Here is a 6,636-nt window from a genome sequence, read left to right as displayed (position 1 = left end):
TGAACATTTAGGCCTACTGTTGCAGCTTCACATTAAAAACATTTAATTGTCAAAACACAAGTGTACTTATTTTCAGAAGTACATGAAATGCAATGTTTTTGTGAGTGAGATTAGCGCTGACTGCTATTGTTTTAAAAAATGCGTCTACAAAACAAGGTTATTTCGGTCATTTTCAACATTTTATGACAGCGGGCCAGTTTGAAATATTGCAGTGAGTAATGCAGGCTGCACACCTCCACCTTCTCAGCAAGGTAACGTTAACCAACTCTTTTCATGTTCGCTGTTTGCAGACTCGTCTTGTGCAGAATTAAGTCAGATCATGACTGCTCATATATATAAGGAAAAAGACCAATCCCTAATAAAAAAAAATTCTTTATCTGGGGATTTATTCTGTGACCTGTAACGCTCATTTGCTGGAACCACCGGTAACTATAGGCCTACAGATGTTACATGCACAATAACGTTGCAATTACATAAAAACAGACTGTGTAAAAAACGGTTGGTCAATATTTCTGGCCAAACAGAACTGCATCCTGCACTTACATTTACAATTACAGATTTCAACCATCACTCCTCAATAAACAGCCTTCTCAGTGAACGTCTGAAAGCAATTTCTAATTATCACTTCTTTTCACAGCTATAATAAAAAACTGTGGTTAAAATGGCTAGATTAAACAGCAAAAGAGGGTATTTATATAATAATGGAATACATGATTAGATGATAAGTGTGCTGAAGAACTAGTGCATCATATGTAGAGTATTTTCTCTAAATCTTTCAATATGGTATTAACTGCTATTTTGTTATATATTTTTCTGCTGTATCTTCATTCATTTGTGTAAAATGCCAAACTCATCATACAAGAGCTCAAAGACTTCTGCTGTGTTCTGCCATGATGCTGTAGATACCAACAAGATCACTAATATGAAACTATCCAGCTCTATATCAGTCATGAACTGACAATTCTGTACAGAAAACAAACAACATACAGTAAGCACACATATCATTGTACTATATCTGGCATTTCTGCCTTGTTTAATCTGTACCAGTGTTCTACTTTCTTTCTTATTTTAATGTATTTTTAATCACTGTTAGGTTTAGGCGGACACAACAAGCATTGTGAAGGTCACTTTGGGCTCTGGGCAATTGTGACAATTTTTACAATCAATTAATGTTGTAAACAAATGAGCGGATTAATCCATAATGACAATAATCATTAGTTGCAGTCTGATGCAAAATAGTTTAACCTCAACAAATTATGACATCCTGCTTTTATGTTGATGGATTAGTAATAGTAAGATAAGAATAGTAAGAAGAAGTAATAATACATAATAGTAACAGTCACAGGGGACAGTTTTCTATCTGCTTTGAGTACTTTTGCTTTTAACACTTTAAGAACATTTGTCTGATTATCCTTACATACTTTTACTTAAGTAACATCTGGGATGTTTGCCTTGTTTAGTCTCTACCCTGCATGTGTGTGCATAATTTATCTTGCTTCTTCATGGTATTTCACATTTGTGAAAATGCATACGATGACACATTTCTGAAGAGTTTTTGTGTTGCCTTTGTCTTTGAGAATGTGTGCCTGCTGTACACATGTTAGCCACTTCCTGTCTGGATACATGCTGATATGCAAATAAATGCAGTGAAAGAGGAGTCTCACTCTCGAGGAAGTTTATTTGTAGCTCTGACAGTTTCTACAAAGTTTCACTGCTACAGGTGCGGTCCCAGAGGTGCAGAGAAAGAGGGAAGTGACTCTCTAAAGATGATATGTTTAGAAACTCCTGGAAATTGAAAAACCTTCAGACTCTAACTGATAACAGATGTTTACAGTATGTTGACTTGATGTGGTGTTTTTTTAGATGCCACAGATGCTTTGTTTATCACAAGCACACCATCGATTATATTCATACTCCCTTTAATGTTTGTGTGTCTCTCCAATTTGCATCTAGTGTATTTGCAAGTATCATATCTATTGAGTTAGTGATGAATTCAAAAATGATCAACAGAATTACCAAACATGAAAAGCCAAGATTTATAGTCAAACTAAAAAATGCAAAACAACATATAGAATCTATTTCTACCATGCGTGTTATTTACATCAGTGACAAGTTAATACTACACTTCACAAACACATTTTAATAACACAAATGTAAGTAATCAATAACTTCTGTATCATAATGTGACAACCATTTAAACTTATTCGTTTAAACAGTTAAGAATTGCAGATGTATTTTTCATTGTTCTACAGAAATCCATTTTCAATGTTTTAGTATTTTTATTATTGTTAGTCATTAAATATGATGACGACTTTATTTAGTAGATGTTCAATAATGTAATAAGTTTTTCAGAAAAAGACAAAACAAGAGTCTCTGCAAAAGTCGTCTTATGCTACCCATCCACATCATCCTTTATCTCTTCATCTGAAAAAAAAATAAAAATCAATGCAATTAGAACACTTGTCAAATACAGATTGTTAAACAGTGGCAACGTTTGACTGATCATTTCAATCTGGAGTTTCACCCAGCTGGAGAACTGAAGCCAATGATCTTTCATACAGTAGATAGTTGTGGCCAGCAGATTTTCTGAAGGCGACTGGTGTTCTTTCAAGAACATTTTTCAAGAACTTACATAAAAATGTTTATCTTCAGACACCAGGACTCTGTAACTACGTGTGATTTGTTATTTGAAGAAGGTATTTGTGATGTTTAATTCAATAAATTAATATACAAGCTAATATATTACTTTGTGCAGTGCAGCATTTTAAATGTGCTGGATGGCTGTGCCATTAAACTCTGTTGACGCGACTGGGCTTTATTTTATAACTTTTACCATACATGATCAAACTGTATACTTATTTTCATAGAATATTCAAATCCTGTATTATATGGTATGCAGTCTTTAGTCCTTAGTATAAGTGAAATGCTGAAAAGGCCTGCATGTTTACCTTGACCAGGCTGAATATCATGCTATAGAAGAGAGAGGATATGAAGAGGAATATGAAGGAGGAGGTTGTGGACCACAGACTGCTGAACTCATCCTCTTCAATGGCATCCTCTATGCAGCTCAGAGCCAAACTCAGTTTTGACTCTGAAGGAGAATCTAAGAAGAGGAAGGTATAGGTGGTTAGATGAGTGCTATGTATATGTATGTGAGTGTCTGAGTGGTGTATCTGTGTATGTGCATTTGTGTGGGTGGGTTTGTTTTTTACTTATTTAAGTTTTTTATTAAGATAACGCATTTCTGAGCACTATTAAAGAGAGAAAAAGAAATCTACCTTTTTCTCTCTTGAAAAACAGGAATCCAGCATTTTTCACTCTTTGATCACTTCTTGTGTGGACATTTCTCCAGTTAAACAGTTCAGTTTGCTACTTTTTCAAATTGTTTTAAAATATTAAAATCATTCATGTACATGTAACACAAGTGTCTCCATGCAACATTTATTTGAAACAGTCAGCACACTTCTCAAGCTGTTAGACAATGTGACAAAGACAGAATGAAACACAATATGATGACAAATAAAAGTGGTTTGACATGTTTTTACAATCACAAAGACTGATGACATCACAGAGTGCACAGGTTCCCACGACAGAGAGCACACACAGAGACAGAGCAACATGTTAACACAAAATACCACATTTATAGCTGTATCTACTATTTTCAACATTCAAGTGATTCACCATGGGCCTTAGACACTCCTTTGGTTTCTATGGCCTTATTTCTACCAGCAGGCCAGACGTTGCAGTAGAACATGTTGTGCTTGTCCCACTTTTCCTTGGTGGTGGTGTAAACACTTGTAACTAAGTAGCCTTGTTGGGTCTTCTGTGGGGGGAAGTTAATGCCATCCTTATAGTTGCTGGCGTTATTTCCAGAACCTTCTGACCAGGCGATGTAGTAATCCTGCAGCACAGGACCAGAGACCAGACACACCAGAGAGACCTCAGCTCCTTTGCTGATGTCCTCCTCTGGGAGGGCATAGACTGTCACATTTGGCTCACTCCCATCTGAAAGAGACACCAACAAGGTTTATATAAGCTTTTATTTTTTGCTATTTTTGCTGCCTCCCCAGATTTACAGATTACTGTCAGTCTCCATCACTCAGTAACATACCTCCTTTGTGGACAGTCAGATCCTGAATAACTGGAGTCATATCGTCTTTAATGGCAGAACAGCGCACTTTGTTGACTCTCTGCCACTCAGACAGACTACGAGTCATTGTGCTGGTTTTGCTGTGCTGAACGCCTACAGACTTGACAGTTGATTCAGAAATGTTGTTGGTCACATCTTGTCCATCAATTTGCCAAGTGATTTGAATTGTATTTACAATGGTCTCGTCCTGTCCAGTAATGATACACTCCAACTCTGCCTGGTTGTTGCTGAAAATGTCTTTGGGACTTGGTTGGTTCAGTGTCACTGTGACAGGAGCTGCATAAAAGAGAGCAACAGAGAAAACCATGTCTTACATCTAGAAATACAATGCAAGAGTTAAAAATTCTGCATATTGTGTGTTATTATGTCACTAACAGCTTAATCTGTGTAACAGTACAACAGTATTACGTAATGACTGTAGTAGCCCTGTACCTTTTGAGGCCTTCTTTGTATAAGTTGTTTCTTGGTGCGTCACCTCACATGTGTAAACAGCTTTACTGTCCCAGTCTGTGTTATTGACCTTCAGGAAACTGACGGCTGAATATACATCTCCAATTTTTTGGGTGGCCAAGTTACTGGAGCCAGTTACATAGCTTGCATCTTTTTTCCATTTGACTGACAATTCTTTTGGAAGAAAACCTTCAATTGAACACACCAGGGTCTCAGATAGCAAAGTTACCTTAGGAGGAAATGGGGCCTCTGTACAAGAAGAAAGAGCAGAAATAGAGATACCTGTTTTAACTGACGTAAGTCTGCAATTATTTGTTTGAGAACTTTGAGAACAGAATAAAATTTATTTTAAAAACATGAGAAACAGAAATGATTGCTGAACAATGCAAAAACAAGATGAACAAGGTGATGAATGTGGAGATATAGGCATAAAAGAGCCATGATAGGAAGTTAAAAATCACATACTTTCCACTTTCACACTTCTGGGGCCTCCAGGGTGGGTCACAGAGCAATTAAAAGCCTTATATGAATCCCAGTCCGATTTTGATATTTGGACTGAACTGACTCCTGTATATTTGTTGTTTTTCTCAGCTGGATGATAATTTACAGAAGTCAGGGGGGTCCCACTGGCATCGGTCCACTGGAAAGTAAGACTGTTTGGGGAAAAGTCATGTGCAAGACAACCAAGAGTGATCTTATCTCCAGACCCAGGTTGGCACTGAACCAAAGGGAAAAGAGTTGGTGATGTAGTTGTTCCTGTGAAAGTGTCAAAAAAATGAAATACCAATATAGGTAAATGACAGAACACAGACGATCAATAGCTTGTCTAAAATCTAATAACAAATATTACAGAGAATAAAATACTGTTCCGTCCATTTAATAACCCAAAGCAATAATATACTAACAGTATCAAAATATTAATGCTTTATAGCAGCAACAACATGTTTTACTCAATCATACTTATATATATAAATATATTATTGTAATAAATTTATAATAATATTATGGCTAATGGATAATCATTTGCACACCAACTGTGACTGTTGCCAGTTTGATTGATGAATGTGTAGCGAGAGACATCTGCCCAAAAGATCATTTTAATAAATACTACATTCTACTAAATAATGTCCTATTGTTTTTTTCTGTTGTTGTTTTTCAGTTCAGATTTGATCTGAGTTCATACAACGGCACTAATATGTTGTACTGCATATTTACTACTCTTTGCGAAACATAATAAATCACTTGTTAATCAAATATTTGATTTTCCAGAGTTGCATGCAGTTTCGTTCACAGAGGAGATTGTTTAAGTTAAAAATCATATAAATACAAACACACAATATTACAGATGATCAATTGCTCATCTAAAAAAAGGAATTATTGGTTGAATGGTTTTACCTCAGAATGAAAATATGGAAACCCAAAGTGTTCAGTGTTAAATCATAATAACTACCAGACATATGACTTGAATTGTGAAGTAATTCAAAATTTAATTAATTCTGAACACTTCAGGTAGAATGATAAACATATTTTATGTTATTTTTATAACCATGTAAAGACAGTAACTGTCTAGCATCAATGTAAATATAAAAATGCCTCATTGTAAAAGGATTTGAGCTTTTTATAAACTGAAACAATGCTGTGTTCATTTAAAAACACAACATATTTTAATAGTAACTAATGAATAAATAATGACTAAATAATAATGTTAATATAACGGACTATATAAATCATCAACAAGTTAGCAGTGTAACACATTTATTGTTATTTGTGCTTTTTTGTCCAGCACACGGATAAACAGACCAGAGCTGAGCGTGTTAAAACAATGGCTTCCACCAACATTCAAAACCACAACTGCTGCTTTGTGGGATAAAGGGTCAATATAATATATAACAATAATAATTAACATATTCAATTATTTCTGATAAATAATGAGAAATAATTTCTTATTTCTGATTGAACGTCTTGTTAAAAATGATAAACACAGTAGTTACCTCATATTGCAATAAGAAATACTTTGTCCTGTCCTTTTTCCATCA

Source organism: Micropterus salmoides, unplaced genomic scaffold (assembly GCF_014851395.1).
Source record: "Micropterus salmoides isolate LMB-PRFRI ecotype aquatic unplaced genomic scaffold, ASM1485139v1 Ms_hic_scaffold_10, whole genome shotgun sequence".
Lineage (NCBI taxonomy): Eukaryota > Metazoa > Chordata > Actinopteri > Centrarchiformes > Centrarchidae > Micropterus > Micropterus salmoides.
The sequence above is the reverse complement of the archived record's forward strand: the minus strand, read 5'-3'. Positions refer to the sequence as shown.